Genomic DNA, 21,015 nt, shown 5'->3' on the forward strand with positions numbered 1-21,015 from the left:
TGGGCTAGCAAGGGGAAAGTGCAGATGTCCAGGATGTGGTTCTGGCCATGCTGTTTGTAGTGCCTGTGCTCTGAGCAGCAGTGCAGGTTGGCCTGGCTGGCTGCCATGGCTGTGGCAGCGTGGCTGGCTCCTCCTGCAGGAGAGCATGCAGAGAGCTCTGGGGGCATCTCCCAGTTTCAGTGACAAAGCTGGGCAGAGAGCAGCTGTGGCACAACCTGTGCTAAGTGAGTTGCCAAATGTGCTCCCAGAATTAATTTTCTTCATCTCAGATACCTTTAGGACACTGAGGGGATGGCTTAGACTATTGACCTGGAGCTGGAAGTTGTCCCCTGAAGAATCACTTCATCTCTGGCACCAGCTAAGGGTATGTGTTGTAACCTTATGGAACTCTCTTATTAAACTAGTTGAAAGGGGAGTGTAGGTTTTGTTTGGCTTTTTTATTTTTCCAAATAATTCTAACAGGAGGTTGTTCCAGTCTTTAGCAGTTGCCCATCTCAAGCATAAATATTGCTTTGCTGATACTTCTGTGACATCACCTTTTTTCAACTGCCTACTGCACCTTGGACCCCACAGTACAAGAATGAGTCTGTCTGCTTGAGATATACTTGTGCACCTTTGTGGAAGCACAGAAGTTTGTGGGTCACAGATGGTTTGAATAGGTTTAGTATAACTGGGACACTGGTTTGATGTGCACCAGAGAGTAATTTAAAAATCAAGCTCCTGTCTTTGTCTTCCAATCCTATCTTCATTGGAGTTGCCAAACAAAAGAAGGTACTCAGCTGAATCTTTTACCATAAAAATAGACAAGATGGGTAGCTATAGTAGTAGAAATCATAGATTCACACTAACCAGCCCATTTTGGACAAAGCCAAATCTTTCTAAGGTTTTTGAATGCTTGTCATTAGTCTATATATTTTTGAGCCCAGAAATACAATTTCAAAAGCAGGAAGTAGTTTGCTTGTTGGGCAACTGAAGTCAGTGTTTTGCTGCAATGCTCTCTATACCAGGCATACCTGGTAGTGGTGGTCAATTTTTGCCATTTCAGTCACTCTACCTTTTCCACTTTCCCAACCAAAATGTTTAGGATTCCTATCAAGCCTGCAATTACACAGGAGTAAACAGAGTAAGAAGTATTTTTACAGAGGTGTTGGATCTTTAACAAAGTAAAAATTGTTACAGATGTGTTTATCCAAGTTCACTAGCTGTAAACCCTTTGATTGTTTAGTTTATTGTGCATCTCTGGGTTTAGGATTGACTCATCCCTGTATTCAGTTACATGGCCAGATGCCCAGAACTGTTGTTTTGCAGAAGAAGTAGTTTACAGTACTGCTCCAACATTGTGTGGGCTTGTTCTGCCCACGTGTGCCTACAAGTATGTAAAAAGGCAGCTCTTTGCAAACTTCTTTGTGTCATGTGTTCTGTGTTAAGCACAGTGTCCCACTGCCATGCCACTTCCACTCAGGGCCACCTGTTTGTCTGCATGCATGGTAGCTCCTCCCAGTAGTGATCTCAACTGGTTTTTAGTTAGAAAAATAATTGTTTGATGTGACTTTTGCTGTCTTTAGGACAAATTGTTTGGTGTACTACTTGAAAAAAAATTCGTGTTTGCCCCTTTTTTTTTACTGCTTCTCTCATGACTGTTTCCAGAGAATTTGCGCTTTTATCAACTCCTGCTTATACCTGCAGGAATCACAAGTAGCACCATAGGAAGCAATGATGTCATTTGAGAATGTTAGGAAGAATGGTGGTAAGGTGTGCACAGCAATGTGTCATCTTCTTGCCAAAGCAACTTGTATCAGCATTGATATCTCTGTGTATCTTTCACTCTGATCCTGTGAGGTGCTGTTGCTGCATTGGTTGCAAATGAGATTCTGTGAATGTGAGTTTGGGTTGTGCAAGGCCCCTGCATATCAGAAATGTGAACTAAACCCCTGTGTGCCTGGTCCATCATCAACACAAAATCAAATGACTCAGGTCATTTGGCATGAGGCACTTGAGCAGACAGTAACAGTACCCAGTATATGGGCTGTCATTATTTCACCATTATGGAATCATACTTTTATGGTTTCTGTAGCTGTTTGCTGTTTATTATTGATTCGTTTTTAAATTTGCAGAACAATGAGGAAAACATTAACTCAGGTAATGTATTCCTGCTCATCTGTGCAGATTCAACCTTCATGATCACAATTAATTTTCCTCATTGTCTTTCAGCCGTAAGATTTAGATCTTGTCTAAGGAGTGAGAAAAATACCCACAACTGGACATACATTCATACTCACTGTGGCAATAAAATTACAGGAAAATGTGGCCATTATGACATATGAGAGAGCAGACACAACAGAAATTAGGTCTTCTCTTTTCCAGTCCCTTGCTAAAAGCATGAAGGCAGTACAATCCATCTATCATCGTTGTCCTGGGATGTTATAGCCAGGCCTCCAGGCTGTAATTGCTTATTTTGTGGCAAGAAATCAGAGCTATTTTTGCTTGCATAATCCTCAAGCCAGACAGTTTTTTTAACTGGCTTTTCCTCATCCCTACTTCTACCACTGTAAATTAGAGTAGTCTTGAAGCTGCTTTGGAGGCACATTTACTACATGTATGGCTGTGGTTGACTGGAACACTTGTCCTCTGGATTTAATAGGAAATGGTTTGAGTAAAGAGAGTAGGCTGTGTAAATCCAGATCTAAAAATATACTGATAACTTTTGATTAAGTATAAACTCTTCAGAGATCACCTGACTTTTCTGAAGAGGTGTCACCAATGAGGAGTCAGCTGATGGTCTCTGTTGATGTGAATGTCAGAAATACCAATAAAACTTCTAGAACTTCCAAATTTAAACTTTTCTTTCAAGTACACACATTTTTCTGTGTTTCAAAGGAGGCTGTTACTGGGGTTTTATATGTGCTGAAAATTTAGAGTAATTTTTCTGCTTGTAAAAGAAAAAAAATTATAAAGAAGCTGACAGCCATAGCCAAGAAGTACATAATGCAAAGTGCTTGTCCAAACACATTCCTTCTAACTTACACCACATCCTGTTAGTCCTTTAATAGATCTTGTATGAATGGATAAAGCAGATTAGAGGGTCACCAACACCCCAAGCTATTTCAAAAAGACCTTAAACTAGAATTCTACCACCAGGACTATTCATTGGAGTTAGCTACAGTGAGAGTGTGAATACAGATCTGACTCTGGCCATTTTTCTCATTCCTTAGAGATCTGAAATAAGAGTGAAAGATTCTTAACTTCAAAGCAAGACAGACAGAAAAGACTTCTTTGGGTCTGCCTAAATAATACTTACATTGAAGTAATTGATTTGGTACTGCTAGTAAGGCTAATTCTTGTGATTAAAATGAACATGTGAGAAGGAGCCCTGTCCAGTGTATGAGAAGAAATAAACTCTTAGCTCAGGCTGGAGTCAGAAGTTTGGTCTTGAGTAGACAAGATCTGTGCTGGGATCAGTCTCTGCCCAAAATGAGCTTTCCCTTGGGGAGTTATGATGAGGTCAGTCAGGCAGCTGTGTGATAAGCAAACTCACTTCCTATCTGTCTGAATAGCCATGTTTCCCTGGTTGATGCCTCCACAGTATAAATGTGGCAGGAGTAACTTTCTGTAGAATAGGGAGTGCAAAAAAGGTTCTGCTCAGGTCCTTAGAAATATCTTTTGGGCTTCTTCCTCTTCATTCCCACCCTTCCCCAAATTCAGTTTAAGCAATTTATCCTCACCTTTTCTGAGTGCTTTCCCTTCATTCACTTTGAGATGTAGCCATCAGAGAGTCACAGAGCTGTGTGTGTTTATCATTGCAGCATTTGAAATGTAAATGACTTGCAGATGCTCTACGGGCTGTAACCAAACTTGGCTGTGTCAGTTTTAACATACACATGACAAAACCACACTGGCTCTGGACAGGCCTCAGTGTAATAAACTCTCTAGGTTCTCCTCCTGCGTAAACACTTTTATGTTCTTATTAATTAGAAACAGGAGTCTGTTTCTTTCAAAGTTCATGTGATAGCTATCAGGCCAAAGAATGAGGTACATGCAATATCTGAATGGTAATATGTTGATAATACTGCCAGGGATCTGAAGTTTATTTTTTGGGAAATATATGTTTATGAGTGTGTTTGTGTATATATGTGTGTATATATCTATAAAAGTTAAACAGGCATAAACAGTAAAGCTCCTGGAATATTTGATGTGGTATATTTGCAGTTAATTAATTTCAGTATATATTTCACATGACATATTGTTGACCTTAAACTTTAGTGAATATTTTCTTGTCCTTATATCTTAATGTCTTTCAGCACAAACAGATCTTGAAGCTGCTTTATGAATTGGCAACAGCACTGTGACTTACTGAAATAAAAATATAAGAGCAGTCTGGTAATAATTATATAAATCTCCACTCAGAAAGGTCTTTAGGTTGGCTGTAATTAGGAGTATATATCAGTAACTTCTGTTTTATAGCACTGACGGCAATATTTGAATGTGAAGTCTTTTAAATAGCTGTGGCCATTTTAACTTTGGGCAAATGGGGAATAACTTTGTTATTGATCATTTATTGACAGATTAACTTTTACAAGTAAGTGAGGACATGGTTTGATTACAACAGTCCAATTACCAGAGTAAATTTTGTCAAGAAGTTGTTACCTACTGTGCCAATCAACAAATAATTTTCAGAATTTCCTTTGGTTATAAATCACCATAAACTCTGTAACTTTCTGTGCACTGGTGTCATGTAAGTTGCAGACGGGTGGTGGTACAGAAGCCAGAAAGAGGATGGAGAGAAGGCAGATGGTAATGAAGAAAGCCCCCTCTGGCATGAAAGGGTGTGTTTGCAAGTTGCAGTGATGATGGAGGTAATGAACAAGCAGAGATTTGGGGCCCTTAGTAGGCCCATTTCTTGGGGCTGTAATGTTATTGGAGAATAGTGGGAACTTCAGATAAATGTTGACAAGAATTCCCTAGGCTTATTGAAGAAGCCAGAAATGTTCATGAGTTACAACTAGTTGATGCTGACTGCTTCATAAAGACATGGCCTGGTTAGTACATATCATCGAGTCTGCTTCCCTTCAAAATCTCATCAGCATCTATTGCAGTCCCAATCACTTTCCATCTGCAATTTATACCAATTTAAACTCCCCAAGAAGAACAATTTAATATTCTCTTGTTTTAATTTCCCTTCCCATCAGAATCCCACAGGTCTTGCTGCTTTTGTCCTTCTTTGTGTTACTGAAAAGAGCAGTAACATCTCAAGTGAACTTTTCCATTTAATTTTTTTAAATTACTTTGTGCCTTTAAAGGATTGTGTGCATTTTCTCAATGTCTTTAAAATTCAACCTATTTTGGTTTTTGGGAATATTTTTCCTGAATGTTGTATTTTGTAATTCACCTCTGTGCCTCTTCAGGAAGATGTTAAAATGGCTGTTTCAGGTAGTTGGTTGGGGGATCCTTTCAGAATCTTGGTTCACTGCACTCTGCCCACCACTGATGTGAAGGGGATAGTGCTGTCAGTTCACTGCCCTTCTCTTGGCTGTAATCATGTACATGGAAAATAGATGTATAAATACAGCAGGTTCTTTCCATGTTGCTGCTGTAGGTTGTCTGCCTTTCCCATCTTTTCCTCTCTCTTTAGAGAGAAAGTACTCCAAATGTATTCTGGAGACCAGGACTGTATTTTGCCTGTGTAATTAAGAAATGTCAGCTGTGTTATCACAACTGAGTTTAAAGTTGTTCTAGTCTGGATTGTGGCATGTATGAACTATATAAATGCTTGAAAGTGAGCTATTTGTGAAGCTGTAAACCTGAATCAGAAGATTCTGAGTTTGGTTTCTGCCCCTTCTGAAGTTTTTAATGATTTTGGATGAAATGGTTTCATTTGTATGACCCTCCTGTCTCCAGACAGTAAGGACTGACTGGTCTGCTTTTCATCCAATGCTTTTTGCACACATGTGCTCAGACCCAAGCACCAGGGCTCTCAAATGTGAACATGACTTTATTGATACTGAAGTGCTAGATTAATTCTGTGTTTGTACAGCACTAGTAGATGAAAAGCAGAGCATCATTTGGGACATCTAAGTACTATGGTGATACAAATAATGATGGTACATTTTACTATATAACAGAGACAACATGCATACTCTGGCAGTGAAGTCTGTTTTAGATAATTATCTGCATAGCAGATTGGAGAGAATTGCAATTAGCTATTATCACTAATGAAAAAGCATGACACTTTGACAAGGAAACAATTTAGGGGATTAATCTGCAGGATGGATGTTGATTGTGATTTCTAAAGGAAGTAAAAAGGTCAATACTGATACTAGAGTTTGTATGGCATTAAGATTAATTAGATTGAGGTATCTTTATTTTGAAAAGGTCTTTAGTAGCAAGATAATATTAGTTCTGCAAAAACTGTCTTACACTGAGGCTAAAATATGATTAGTGGTATCAGTTCAAAAACTCATGCTGGATAGAAATCATTTGACGGCAGCTTTACATATTGTACTGCTGTTGGGACATTGAGCTGTAACTGCTGAAAGTGGTAATTTTTTAAATCATTTAAAATATCAAGCTTTGTTTTTCCAGTCAGTTTCTATACTGTGGCTGCATTGTTATTTAAGTAAATGTCTGTTCTGTGTAAACTGTAAGAATATTAAGTATTTCCTGAATTTGCTGGTTAAAGCAAAAGAAAAACTGCATTTTTCCTTGGATTGATTCTGTTTGCCATTTGTCCCTGGCCCTAATGGAGAACTGGAGAGAGTGGCTCATGTATCTAATGCTGGATGGCAAATTAAAGGCCAGGTGTCATTAGGGTTTTGGGTTTTTTCTAAATTCTCAGCTGAGCCAGCGTCTGAACAGCTCTGTATCTATTCTCAGTCCTTTCCATTGGCATCAAAGCACCATCTTTTCAACAAAACATCTGATTCATGAGACAACCATACAGGAGTTAAATTAGGAAAGGAGTGTACCGTATGTAGTCGCGTTGGATTCATCTGTTGTTTGGAGAAGGAAAGGTAGTGGGTGTTTGATGCAAATCTGTCCAGTGAAAACACTTCACAGCTCACATCATTTCCTGTGCTGGGATAAACTTGGGTGAAAAAAGCCTATTTGTCCTCTTTAATGACTTGCTTTACTCTGTGTCCACTTTCATCTTGTTAATTATGTACAGAACAGAGATTCTGCAAGGGCAGTGTCTTTGCACTCAGTCAGGACCCACCAAAACAACTTCCTCACAGGAAATTCTCCAGGACTTCATAGGCCTGGGGTTGTGACTGGCATCTTCTGACTTAGAGGAGAATGGAGATCAGTGAGTACCAGGAGAAAAGATAATATTTTTGCTTTTCAGCATTTTCTTTAAGCTCTATCCCTGACACTAGGAGAATGACAGTAAAGCACATGTCAGCTCCATAAACTCTTTGAGACCTGAAAGACTTTTCTCAAGGTTGTTTTATAACCTTGAAATTAAATTAGAAATTTTATATTATTAAAGACTGCAGAATGACAATCTCTCCCTTATGATCCCAGATTTCTTGTTCCACCAGAGCACCTCAGTCAGATGAAACCCATCAGGGCTCTGAAATGTTTTCAGCCAAGCCTGAGATGCATCATCCCAGTCTGAAGGGTACATGGCACTTTCAGCACTGGAAACACACAGTATCTGGTGGAAATCAGCAAAGTAACATTTACTCAGCCCTTTGTGCAATGCTCCTGTTTGCCTCTTGCTTGTAGAATTGATTATTTCTATAACAGCCCTCTGTTATAATTAGATGCTTTTATATGACCCAGGGTCACACACTTCTGGAGCGTGAGTCCGGCTGTACTGACAGCAATATCTGCTGTCATGCTGGCAGCAAAATCCTCTGTTGTGACACACTTACATCTCAGAGTGAGCAAAACCAACAGGTTTCATTAGCACAGGCAGCAAAGAAAACACTTTTTTCTGTATTCAATGAAATTCCATAAAGATGAAGGGCACGGTTAAAGTGAAAACTAAGTTAAAACAAGAACTTGAGGGAGAAAGGAAGCTGGTGCCAAGAATACTTTAATAACCTTTTTCTGCTTCAATTTTTGTACCAAAGTAACCTCTTAACTTCTTAAGCAAAATACTATATTTGTTGTCTACCATGCAATCACTTAGGGGAAGCATTTAGTCCCCCATTTTATGTGTGCTGGGATACTGTAATGGGATTTGTGTACCACTGACAAATCAATGTGGGAATAGTATCCCATCCAGAAAAGCTTTGAACTTTTCCTTCAGAACAAAAAGAACAAATGAAGTAACAAATCTGGTTTCTATAGATTTCTGCTTCATGATTTATGCAAACTTTGACTTTTTTATAGTTGCAAAATTTAGAAGAGTAGCATTCCAACTATGTTCTCTGATGTCAAAAGCTGTTCCCTCAGCCAGATGCTGAAGATAGTGTCCTCTATTTAGCTGCCTGTTTCCTCTTAACTCTGAATTGCCCATTCCTCTGTCAACTTTGTTTGAAATCTGTTAATGAATTTACAAGTCACACAAGATGTGAGCCTACACGCACAAAAAATTCCTAATCCATTGTGACTGTGACAGTCCCATTTCCTTTGGGAACCAGTTGATTAACCCAAAACAGAACTCCTTGAGCTTCCAGGAGGTGCTTTGTAGCTGAGGGCTAGACTTTCTCACACAGCTTGGCAAATCTGGGCTCTCATTACCAGTCAGCGATGAGTCAATAGTTTTTTTTGGTTGTCTGAAGTCTGGGTTGCAAGATGTGTAGTGGTGTACAGAAAACACCTCTGTGTTTGTTGAGATAGGTCCATATCCTGTAACACAGACTTGCTGAAAAACATTGCTCCAAGAGAAGTGTGGAGTCTGATAGGCCATCCTTCCCACCACATAGTGGGCTGATATATGATTATATCCTGGTTTTGTAGTAGTTTACCTTTCTGGTTTTTAAATAAAATACCATTATCTCTCCAGGTAAGATATTTTCAGAACTTTATTACTGCTATCACAAGATTGTGCTAAGAATTAAGAGACTTTTGAAAGTTGTAAGCTCTGCTATCAGTTATATCCAACTGAGAGTCTGTTGGCCCCAACATCATAGAGGAAGATGTAAAGAATTAATTTATTAACTGTGTTTAATCTACTAATATGCACCATTCTAGCAGGGCAAGTATAGATTTCTTCCTTATAGTGAGGCCTGTGGAATGTCATCTAATTCCTGTTCTGTACTGATTCTGTGCCTCTGAAGGGAAGGACTCTGAACCCAAGCTTTTCTGCCTATGGTTGTAGGGGGATAGAATATGAGTAAATAAAGGTAGTATAGAAAGTAATCTTACCCCCTGAAGAGTTGCAGCTGAGCCAATTATTAAAGATTAGGAGCAGGCCTGCTGTTAACAGGCCACAGCTGTAGCCAATAAGAAGAGTGTTATAAAAGAGTGGATTGGTTGGTTGAGGGCAACTGGAGTCAGTTGGCTGCTGTGAGGACAAGGAAGAGTCAGTGCTTAGAGGACCTGCTTACAAGAAACATCAAGGAGGTATGAAACTCTAGCAATGTGGAACCCTTGAATGTAATGATAATGGAACTCTTGTGCTATAATTACAACAAGTGGAGGAGTTTATTTTTTTTCCTCTCAGTTGTCCCACTCATTGTTTTTCTTTGTCTTGATTGTATCAACGCTTTCACTAATAGAGCTCTATTGCTTTGACAAAACAAGTGGGCTAAGGATTGAGGTGTAACTGCACACTGCTTTAATGATACTGTAATGTGAGCACAGTCACATGTGAAAATGGCATGTGAAAGACCTTGCTGGTTTCTCTCACAGGTTAGATTATTCCGCTTGCTCTACAAAAAACACCTCAGCTATGACATCTGACAGGAAAGCTGCAGGAGTAACAAGGTCTCTTATAAACATCCACACAAATAAGTATCTAAGCCTTCTGGGCTAATCCCTTATACTAGGCATGTGAGCTCATAGGGGTGCAGCTCTCTGCATTTCCAAACCTGTTTCTTATAAGAATATCCTGATTACATAAGGGCTGAAACACATGAGGAATATCCTTACTAGCCCTGACAGCAACATCCATCCTGTTGGTGGAAGGACACAGTTTTCATTGGTCAGTGATAACCTCTCCCAGAGTTTGTAATATTTAATGCTCAGATCAGACTGCTCTGGAGGGCCAAGAAGTTTGCTGCCTGCTGCTGCCCAGTAAAAGTCTGTTTTGCAGGAACTCATGCAATTGGACATCTTTACTCATGCAATTGGAGACCTGTCTGTGTAATTCTCTGGGAATCTGTCTGGATGTTATTCAGTAATCTGTTCCACATCTCTGCAGGGACTGTCAGGGTTTTTGCACTCAAGATATATAGCTGCAGTTCTTGCAATCTGCTGTGTCTCTGTACTGCTCTGCTGACTGCTCTGTGTGCAGATTTGGAGCCTCCTTTGTTAAGAGCTACTTGTTAAGAAAAAGTTGCTAATATTTTCTGTCTTGCATTATCAATCATAGCTACAACTAAATTACTCATGTATGGCTGAAATATTACTCAGAAGTGCTTTTTTTTGTTAACACTAGACAGATACCTCTGGAAAATCCTAACATCCCTATCTGTCTGTAGTGTAGGAATAAAGAGTTCTGGAGAAAAACTGTAGGACAGGGACTGAATGGCAAAATGCCTTAGTACTGTTACAAACGTTGCAACAGACTTACCATGGATAGATCACTTTGCCTCTTGGGTTCTCTGTTTCCCTGTGCCCTTGTGTCAGTTTAGACCATGATGTCTGAGGAATGTGGTCCTCTATTATATATGTTCTCTGACTTATGCCTCTGCCATAATGCAGTTAATGAATACTTTTTATTGGCTGCAAATAAACCACAGTCCATAAGTGTTTAGCATCATTCCTTCAGTGATACAACTCTAGTGATCATAGAAAAGCAGTGTTAACTTCAGTTGAGAGATTTGCCCAGAAATATCTTTGCTTGCTTGTTCAGTCCATCATGCTTGCCCATGGAGCTGCAAATGACACAAAGCATTCTCACCACCACTGCATCCTTCAGGGCAGGTAAACACATACCTTACAGTTTGGCCACTTTTAATTGGAGGCCAGCTCACTATAAGCTGTTAAAAAGAGAGGGTTTTGACACAGGTGTGTCCTACCTTGGCACCTTAGAAAATGGGACTAAGTGAGTTCAGTGACTTTTGGGCCACATTTAGGACTGTTAGGAATGGGTGCAATTCTGTTAAGACAAGTGAAGTCATAGTTACTGGTTACTGGGTTTAATTTAACAGTCAGAGTTCACTATTAGAGTGCAGTAAGGAGAAGTCTGAAAATTAAATAGGCTTGGTTATTAACAGGTTAATGGCTTTTTAACCTAAAATTTGTGTGTCATTAATTCATATGTTACCTCAAGGTTACTGTGTTTTGATGCAGGTGTACTTCAGAGCAAGAGTTTTGTCCTCTGCAATAATCTAGCTATGACAGCCCTGAAAAATGAGACCACAAGTGGTGTCTGATGTATGAACACTATGCTAGAGAGCAAGTGTGTAGAAAGCTGATACAAAGTGTGAAAATGTAAATCAGGTGCCTGCCAAGCCAGGACATGTGTGAAACAAATGTTATCTCAGTGGTGCTGACAGGTGTTAGCAGCAGCCAACACAGGGGTTTCTGCTAATGCTTAGTAGTTAGATCTTTTTGTTAAGTGCATCCCAGGTCTTGTTTTTCCATGTGGAGAGCTTCTGTCTTTTTATTGCTTTTGTATAACAACAGATAGGTAATATGGTGGAGTGCTTGGTTTTAGACTAGTTTGGGTCTTGCAGCCCCTGGAAAGGGATGAAGGGTCCTGATTTCCTGCCTGCTTGTGGCCCCCTGTGTAAACCTTGAGAGTTCACCATGTGTACAAGAAGAGATAAAGGGGTGGAGGGGACTGAATGCTGAAATTAAGTAAGAGTTGTGTTAGATCTCTAGTCCTTATGTTGTGTTGCTCTAGAACGTTTTTTCATGTAAGTTTTTTGCATTTGGCAAGGATCAAGATGTACTTGTACAGGTGTTATTCTGTTACATAGTGGGGGAGGAAGACATTATACAGGGAAATGCAGGGTGTGAATGTTGGTCGAAATTACCAGACCACTGCATACAGTAACCCTGGCAGGGACTGGGGGGCCATCTGAATGAGCAGGTGCATTCCCAGTGCAATCCTGCAGCTCAGTGCAGTGCTTGTGGGACATATAAACAAGGAACATCATGTGGTTGTACAGGAGGCACTAAAGTTATAAACAGCTTTAGCACAATCATTCCACATTGTAACTTGCCTGACTCTTTGGTGTCCATGCATTCAAAAGTCAGTTGGACACTTGAAATACATGTAGAAAGTAAAAGTTTTTTGAGACTGGGGAAGGACGTGAGGGTGAGGTATTTAAGGCTTAATGCATTTCAGTCTTGACTTAGAGAGAACTTGTTTTATACTAACAAATATATAAGTGGGGAAGATAATTCTAGTAGCCCTTAGTTTAGTAGAGAATGATATGTAGCATCTAATATTTGGAAGCTAAAGCTAGACAATTTCAGTGAGGACTATATCACAAGATTTTAGCTGTGAAAGACCAATGTATTTTGCATGTAATGATGGTCAGGTGAGAAGTATCTGGAATCCCAAACTAAATTTCTTAATACCCATTCTAGTATGAAGGTATATAGATGGAGAAAAGTACTAGAAAGTAGAGCAATAAAAGATTATTAAAAACCCCAAACAAACAGGACATCCCAGATGGGGCTTTCTCAACATGAGAGGTACAGTGTTTATCCTGTGTGTCACATAGACTGTTCTCTGCTGTGAGTGTCTTCATTGCATCTTGTTGTCTGTGAGGGCCTGACTCCTGTTGTTGGCTTGTTGGATGGTTACTTCTTAGGCTGTTACCTGCCTTTCTGCTTGTTGCCTTCCAGTTCCCCTGTTCAACCAACCAAAAATACTCCCTCATTTCAGTAGGTGTGTATAGCTCTAATAGGCAGTTCATGTATTCACAACAACAGTGCTCCCCTTTACGCAGTTAAATTATGTATTGCAGAATGCTGCAACCTTTTCATATTCCCCTAAGCTGCCAAAAGAAATCCATTAAAATGCCATAAAATCAGAGTGGATTGACTGCTTTTGATATCCTCCTAAGTCACCTTAAATGTCTGTAACATTAGCTGGAGAGAGTTGACAGCATAAAGGAAGCTCTTATGAGCTCTCCTAATATACATCTGCACCAGTTTTTGCTGTGTGAGAATCTCACTTTTTGTATGGGAACCTGTTAGAAATTTTTCTAGCTGTGCCACAAGGCCTGGGTCTTGTGAACATGTACACATTATTTTACCTGCTGGTTGGTGCTATTGCTCTGTGATTGTCCCCTTATTTAAACAGAATAAAATTACAGAAGGCATTGCTGAATAAAGAGCTGTAAAAAAATCTGTGTTGTAGGGGCTATCTAGGCTCTACTTCCTGTAGAATTAGAGGACCCATCCAAGTCATCTACAAAAATGTCCAAGGTCATTGTTAAGTCTGTTATGTGATCTGATGGATACACACACAGAGAACAGTATTCCATACTGTTTAATATTCTCTTTTTACCACAGCTTTTTTCCATGGGCATCAAACATTATTGTATCAAGAGGCTGTACATAGGGAGTAATTTTTAAAAGGTTACTGTTAGTGTTGAAATAGAGAGGATTATATTGTAGCATGAAGCAGATTTTTCTTTTTATGGCAAGACCTTTCCAGCTTCAGATGTAAAAGCCTTAGGCCCAGATCCAGTCTCCCCAATGCTTTTGCTGACAGCTGGGATAGGCCTTCAGTACTCTCGTATTGGCCCAGTACCTGGTAAGTCCCTGGCTCCTCCATTTTCTGGTGTTTTCTGCAACAGATTAGATGATACAGAAAATGCCTTGGCTTCTAGTTGCAACTTCACATATGGTGAAATGAGCTCAGCACTTAGTTATGGGGCCTTTTCCTCGATCCTCCCTCCTGGTGACAATTCCAAAAGCTTATTTGGAAAATTGAAGTGGAAAATAGGAAAAATTGAAGCAAGTACTGGAGATCTCAAAGCATCTAGCTCTTGACACAAGCATATGTCAAACAGAAAAGCATCTTCAAATCATCTCTGAGAACTCACAGAAGAAAATATGATGCATGAGTCTTGTGCAAAAGATGAAGAATCTGGAATGTTAATGCTCTGAGCTAATTTGGAGGCATCTGTACTGGCCTGATACAGAGACAATAGCATGAATGAGAAAGATTAAAACCTATCAGCCAACATTTGCTGGAAACACAGAAATTGAATGAAGCAGTAATGGAGCCAGTGGGACAGGGAACATCTGTCATACTAGCATAGTCAGCATTCTAACTGAAAAGGACCTTACCTTGCAGTCTTTGCTAGGGTGGGCTGAAGAATTTTAGGTTGAACTATATGTAGTTAACATTTTAGAGAGCATATTCCAACTTTCTGCATCAATGACAACTATGTGTTATTTTGTTCTCAACTTTGATGAACTGGAATTTACTTATTCAATCCTAACCATTTGGTGGGTTTGTTTAAGCTATCCTCTTGACAGACCACTGTTAAATGTTTTCCTCACTTGTGCACATTTGCAGTTCAGCTGCTGAAAAAAAAAATTCATCTGTAGTCATGACTATTACGTCAAAACATTTATATCTTCTTAACTGCAGAATGTCTAAAGTTACTGAGTGTGGCTCTTATTAAGTGACAGAAAAAGCAAAGTGGCCACTAAAAGCCAGGCACTGGATTTATAAAGATACATCAAAGTACAGGAACTACAGGGTGCCAAAGTCTTTCAGGGTAGTAATAGAAATAGGACCATATGCAGGTGGGCTCACCAGATTACTTTACACAGGCTTACCCAGTGATTATCTCAGCTCTATAATTGCCACTCAACTCACAGCATCTGCCAAGACATGCATGGTTTTGACAAACCTTGTAACAGACATATATCTGCCCTTGAGCTCTCTCTCAAATTCCTTTTCTTGCATAACCACTGGTGATGCTTTATACTACAAGATTATAATGCTGAAGCTGAATGTAATAAAATTAGCATCAAGATACAGTGCTGAAGAATAAAAGAACTTTTAAGAAGGGAAATATGAAAGAGCCAATAAATACTCCCTAGCAAGCATCTCTGCTATGAAGCTTTGTTTACATGTTTAATTTAACGGGCAAATGATTAACCAGCAGCCTGTATCAAGAGCTTCTTCTAGTCTGGCTTGCTCCTACTGTTTTTCTAGTAACTGAGGAGAGTGCTGCTGACCATTTTGCAAGGCTAGTGGAAGAACAGACCCAAGAGATTTCAGACATACAAGTAAGTTCCTAACAGCTGTAAATAAAAAATGTATTATAATGTCTTCACATTAGGTTGTATTTTATAGTTCCAAATGCATCCTGCTGTGAGCCCTGTGGGAAATGTGGTCCTGCTGTGCATCTCCCCAGGGACATGAGGCTCTTCCAAGGTCACACAGAGCTTTCAGTGCAGTGTGTTTTCCTCACTGATGTGCAGCATCAGCGCTCTGTCCACAGCAGGCTCCAAATATTCCCGAGGGAGAGGCTTTGCTCCTATACTGTGCCATATGGAGCTGAATGCTTTAACACAGCCTGGCAGTCAGAGTGCTTCAGACTTGTCTCTGAGACCATTAAGATTGATGCCTCACTCTTGAACTTGATGATCAAGCAGCTTTTATTACCAGCTGAGCTGTTCTTTTGAAGAGGAGAGTCCTTGGCTCCTGATGAGACTTGAGACGGGACTGTTGGTTGTGGATGCACACAAACACCCTCTGCCTGGAGAAATGGACTGGATTGCTGTGTAGCTGTGGCAGGGCCACTCCCACAGGGCTCTGTGGGGCAGGTGGCTTTCCCAGGATAACTGCATTGGCTGGTGTGGATGCAGGAGCAGGAGAGCTGTGCATTGTCACTGTAGCATGTCCACCAGAAGTCCCAGGAACATGTGCCCTCTATGACAGGAGCTGAGGGGAGAGGGACAACTTTCTCAAATCTTCTCTATTAAATCAGCCTCTGATAGGGGACTCCAGCTGGATACTGTGGCTGCAGTGGATTTATACTTGAGGAGATATTAACCTTTACCAAAAAAAAAAAAAAACAGGTGAAGAAAGCAAAAAGTTTTTGATGCATAAACTGAGTGATTCTGAAATCAATACCTATGTTTTCCTGGAACTCCTAGGCCATGATGTCTGAGGATTTCTTCAAAGTGAATCACATAAAGCCTTGATATTTGCTTTTTCTGGAATAGTATTACATAGATTCATCCTGGGACCATGACATCTTTCTTACAAACATGAAAATTAAATCAGACTGATGCACAAACGTTTTTCTCTGTGGATTCCCACTTCCAAGTATAACTCTGGCATATGCAATGGGATTTTTACTAATTTTTATGAGAAGGATGGACAGAAGTCCAGGGATCTGTGAGACTTTAGCACAAATTTTGCATTCTTAGAGTACAGGAATCGCTCTTGAACCTTATGATTGTTGCAGCTGCTTGAGATTCCTTAATTTAGTGAAATGTGTGCCCCAGTTCTGAAGCAACATAATTAACTCTGTTGTCTCCTTTACTTAGCCGATGATGTTTGTTCTAAACAGGTGATATTAACATCTAAGAATTACTGAAGTTTTAATAATTGTTGAGGATTTAGATGGAAAACAAAATGCTGCCCTTGTAAATTGTTCTTTGAAATGAATTATGTAATGGCTAATTGCAAGAACTTAATAGATTAGTTAAAAGAAGTGCTGGTACTGGTAACTCTTGTGTTGAAGGATTTTCATAATGGCCAGAGTAATTCAGTTTTAAGTGCTAGTAATGTTCTTACTGTGAGAACTGTCAGTATATTTGATGTATCTGACACCCTACTGAAATCAGTAGGGCACTTTTAGCATATAGGATGTGTTTTATGGGTCACCCAATAAGTTTCCTGCAAGGACTTGATGACAGGAGAAAAAATTTTGTTGCATGAGCTTACACAAGATATCTGAATTTTTGCAGTGTACAGTGGTACAACTCTGTGAAATGAGTTCTGAGAATGTATGTCATTAAACTGCTAAGAGCTATAAACCCACTCTGTTAAAGTACAGTGTGTACTTATTGTACAGGAGGAGCTGTAAAGTTTCTGGAGTAGAATCTAGCTATAAATTACCAGTAGTTTTTAAAACTCTGAGACAAAGTGGTTCAGTTTTTCAAAATTTTCATCATTTGGTGTTGACAGTAGTTTTCTTTACAAAATTATGATCTTGCCTCTTGATGCATCCACAGCCTCTTTATTCACATTTATCCAATGGAAGTTAAAACTGTGAACCAAGAGAGGGATCTGAGATTGTTCTTCTTGTTTCTAATGTGCCACAAGTTTTGGTACAACTAAACAATAACGTGTTAGTTCATAATGTGATGCATCACAAAGTGTTTAAAGCTTTGTCATGAATTGCTTTGTATATGGACTGTGACAGAGCTACCATGGTGCACATCTCTGACATGGAGAGGTGTGGGGGCAGTGAGGCAGAACTTTCCCAGCCTGTGACTGTGGATCTGTAGGGGAAAGCTGTGGAGATTATTGGAACCAACAGTACTTGACTCTTAGCAAGTAGGGGAGAGGAGAATTCTGAATTCCAATAACCTGATATAAACTCATATAAAACCTATTCAGGCTTTCACACAGAGTGAAGAAACTGAATCATCAGTACCCATACAGCACATTATTGCTTTTAGAAACTGGGTTTTGCTACCTTTACCTTCCACCTAACAGAGTAATAAATCCTAGCTTTGCACTAAGTGAGCTCCTGGGCTAGGACACAATCAGGTTGTGTGTGTTATTCTGAATCTGGCCACTATGTGCTTAACAGAGGTTTTGGATAAAGGGTAACACATAGGTAGTGCAGCTGGCTTGTTTTTCTCAAGTCACAGAACTGGAATAACAGGACAGTTTTGTCATATTCATGGAACTGCTCATTTGCATGTGGAATTCATTTGCATGCTATTGACATTTGGGGGGGAAGTGCTGGGAAGGTTCTGGGAGGATCTGCAGTTGATGCAGAACAGATCTCTGGCTGCAGTTGGATGGAAACAAAATTATCCTGGTCTGTGGGAAAAGTTGACAAACTTGGCTTCACAAAAATATCTCAGTCGTGTGCATTTTCTGTTTGGAAAGATGCAGCAGTACCTTGTAAGTAAGGCATAGATGTTAGGGATTCATAGGAAGGAGAATTTCATTTCAAATCACCTTCTGCACAGCCTCCTTTCATCTTTGGGAAGTTCTTCTAGATTCACTCTTTCCATCCTCAAAATGTTTTGCTGGTTTATTGCAAGGCTTTATATAGTCCAAAGTTCTGTTCTTTACTGTGCCAGCCAGGTTTGTGATCTTGTATGAAGGAGACTTTTTCAGACATCACCTATGATTGCTTTCTGGGGTTCTGAAATACACCAGCTACACACTTGTCAGCAAAATGATCCTTTGGTTTAATAAGTACAGGAGCCAGGAAAACTTGTTCTGTGTTTACCAGGACCAAACAGTCTGATGGAATGAGTATTCAAGGTAGTGAACCGTGGCTGGAATGACGCAAATGTGTGTGGACACACTCAAAGCTACTCTTTTGCTTGGGGCGAATGTTAATGACACTTCCATGTCTCATGATAAATTCATTCAGACATTAAGTCACTGGAAAAATTACTCTCTGAAAAATATGCATGTGTTCCTGCTGATTCAAACCCTTGTAATAGCAGCATGCTTGGGAAGAAAAAGTTTTAGTTATTTTGTGATCTTAAGAATCAAAGCTTGGCTGAAAATGTCACGGATTCAGATTAATGTGGTCATTTCAGCTCTTCCAGCACATCTAACTTCCCTGTGGCTCAATTAAAGACTGGGATCTGGTATGTCTGTGATTAAAGGAGGAGGTTCCTGTTGCATATAACTAAAGAGCATTTTGAGCAAATGGTGTACATTTGCACTGGAGAGAGGACTTTTATGTTCAGTTATTGTGTTTGGTAATTCACTGAATTTTAAAAGTCTTTCTTGAAGATGATAACATGGTTGTGATCTAATTTATTTACTTATTTCTATAATTAATTTCTAGACTGGTACTGAAAGGTTAATTTTAATTAGTGAAAGACTACTGTCTGAGCAAACAGAGCAGCACCTTTAGGGATGTCACCTGAGGTGAATGTAGAAGAGCATTTTCTACACAGTCAAGCAGTAAAAGTAATTGTTCAGCTTGTGCAGTGGAAGAAATAGCCAGTTCTGGACTTGATGAGCCTTCCTGTGTGATTTTGGTCTCCTTTAACTTGATCCTTTTGTGCCTCAAGTACATCTGTTCAAAAGGGTGGTCATTTACCCAGATTTGTTGGTTTGGTTGTTCTGTAAGGATCATAGATACTCTTCCAGGCAGAGCTGTCTCCCTCCTACTCGTTTTAGCACCTGGTACAGAATGTCCTCAGAGGTGCTATTGTGATACAGAGCTCACTCCTATTAATAGTTATAAAACATTTCCATTCATGTGAGCAGGAACTGGGCCTTGGGAAAACCAGGGAAAAGGTTTCACTGAGTGTTTGGAGGGCACCTTGGCCTCGTGCTCGTGTCCCTCAGAGGAACATTAAGTGTCTGCAGCATGAAGCAGGGCTGGGCATTGTGTATGCCTCCCTGGTGTTTTTTCATGTGAGAAAGTTTCAGGATGATCTTTAAATTCTGTATTTAATTCAAGCACCTGAATGTTTGGTATATGTTGCATAGAGTAGCTCTACAACAAGGGTTTAGGGAGTTCAGTTTAGGGTAGAGCGGAAGAAATATATCTATGGAAAAAATTCCTCTTCACTTCTACAAAGATATAGTCTGAATGACCAGTTTCTGGCATGTCCTGTATAGGGAATACTTGCATTTATGCTTATATAGGAGCAACCCACCCCCACTAAGAAGCTTTCTGCTAAGAAATGCATAGCAATATGCATAAGCCAGGAACTGATAAATCAGTCACAAAATAAAGGCTTGCCATTTTCTCCTTAAAATTCTTTTTTAAAAACCCCCATATATACATGTTCTTTATGTGCAGGAATATGTAAGCTTGTGCTGTTTTTTTAGTGTGGGGACAATACACACAATCTTACAAATCAATTCAAAACTAATGGCTTAGGCAATATCAAGCTGGAAGATGAATTTGCAGCAGAAGTTGCTGCTAGGTGAACACTGAAAGGAACATTAGTTTCCAGTTTCTCCTTCAGTGGCTCCTAATAGGAACATGGATCCCTCAAGCCTGACCTTACAAAAAAATATTAGTATATGGGTTCCAAATTTTGTGCCTTTTGGGTTCTGAACTCCTTGATTTAACTGCATAAAGACACACCTTGGAAAGGTCTGAAGGATGCTGATTTACATCAGCTGAGGATCTGATGCAGGGGCTGCATCATCACCTCAACAGGCACAAATCCCTCTGTGAAGAGTTTTCTGCAGTTCCTGTCCTGTGGGCACTAACTTCACTTTGCACAGTGCACTGTAACTGAACTGGAGTTCACAACTAACCCAGAGTCACTTCTGCAAAACTGTTTCACAGGGGACTTTATTTGGGTTTGAAAGATATCCAGGCACTTAGAAGTGGCAGGTAAATCCCTCATTGCATTAGAAAGTCTCATTTAGTGCTTACTGCTAGTTAACTTCCATGGGAATTGAGTTTGTTTTTGGAAAATCCCATGAGTACCTATATGAGTCCTCGCCTACTCAGAATTCTGACTGTTGACAGTTTTGAAAGTATTATCTGATGACTAGCAAAGTGGAGAGTTATTTTGTGTTCCTGTCTTGGGATTTTAGTGATTGCTAATATAGTCCTGTCCAAAGGGTGAAAGTTGCCTTTAGCAGGAAGATTACCCTCTGGCAAATGTCAATTAAATGATTTGTCATTTAATTTACATTTGTGATATTTCTTCTGCCGTGTTTTAAGGTGTTGAGCTGCATGGATCAGAAAGGATTTCTGTGCCTGGAAGTTAAAAGCATTCAACAGAAAACAGTGTTTC

The 21,015-nt window shown here is 39.7% G+C and overlaps 1 protein-coding gene across 2 annotated transcripts in view; it reads left to right on the forward strand.

Annotated features, from left to right (window-relative positions):
- Positions 1 to 295: 295 nt before the first annotated feature.
- The window catches only part of SPATS2L (spermatogenesis associated serine rich 2 like), a 125,865-nt gene continuing 105,145 nt past the window's right edge, over positions 296 to 21,015 (forward strand). The window contains exon 1 of one of the 2 annotated variants that reach the window (XM_058809268.1): positions 296 to 364. The gene's annotated coding sequence lies outside the window, so the exon portion shown is untranslated. Of the gene's footprint in view, positions 365 to 9,488; positions 9,511 to 21,015 lie in introns of those variants that run through there. The other variant, XM_058809270.1, reaches the window with a different exon arrangement.

The sequence above is a fragment of the Ammospiza caudacuta genome, chromosome 8 (genome assembly GCF_027887145.1).
Source record: "Ammospiza caudacuta isolate bAmmCau1 chromosome 8, bAmmCau1.pri, whole genome shotgun sequence".
In the NCBI taxonomy this organism is placed as follows: Eukaryota; Metazoa; Chordata; class Aves; order Passeriformes; family Passerellidae; genus Ammospiza; species Ammospiza caudacuta.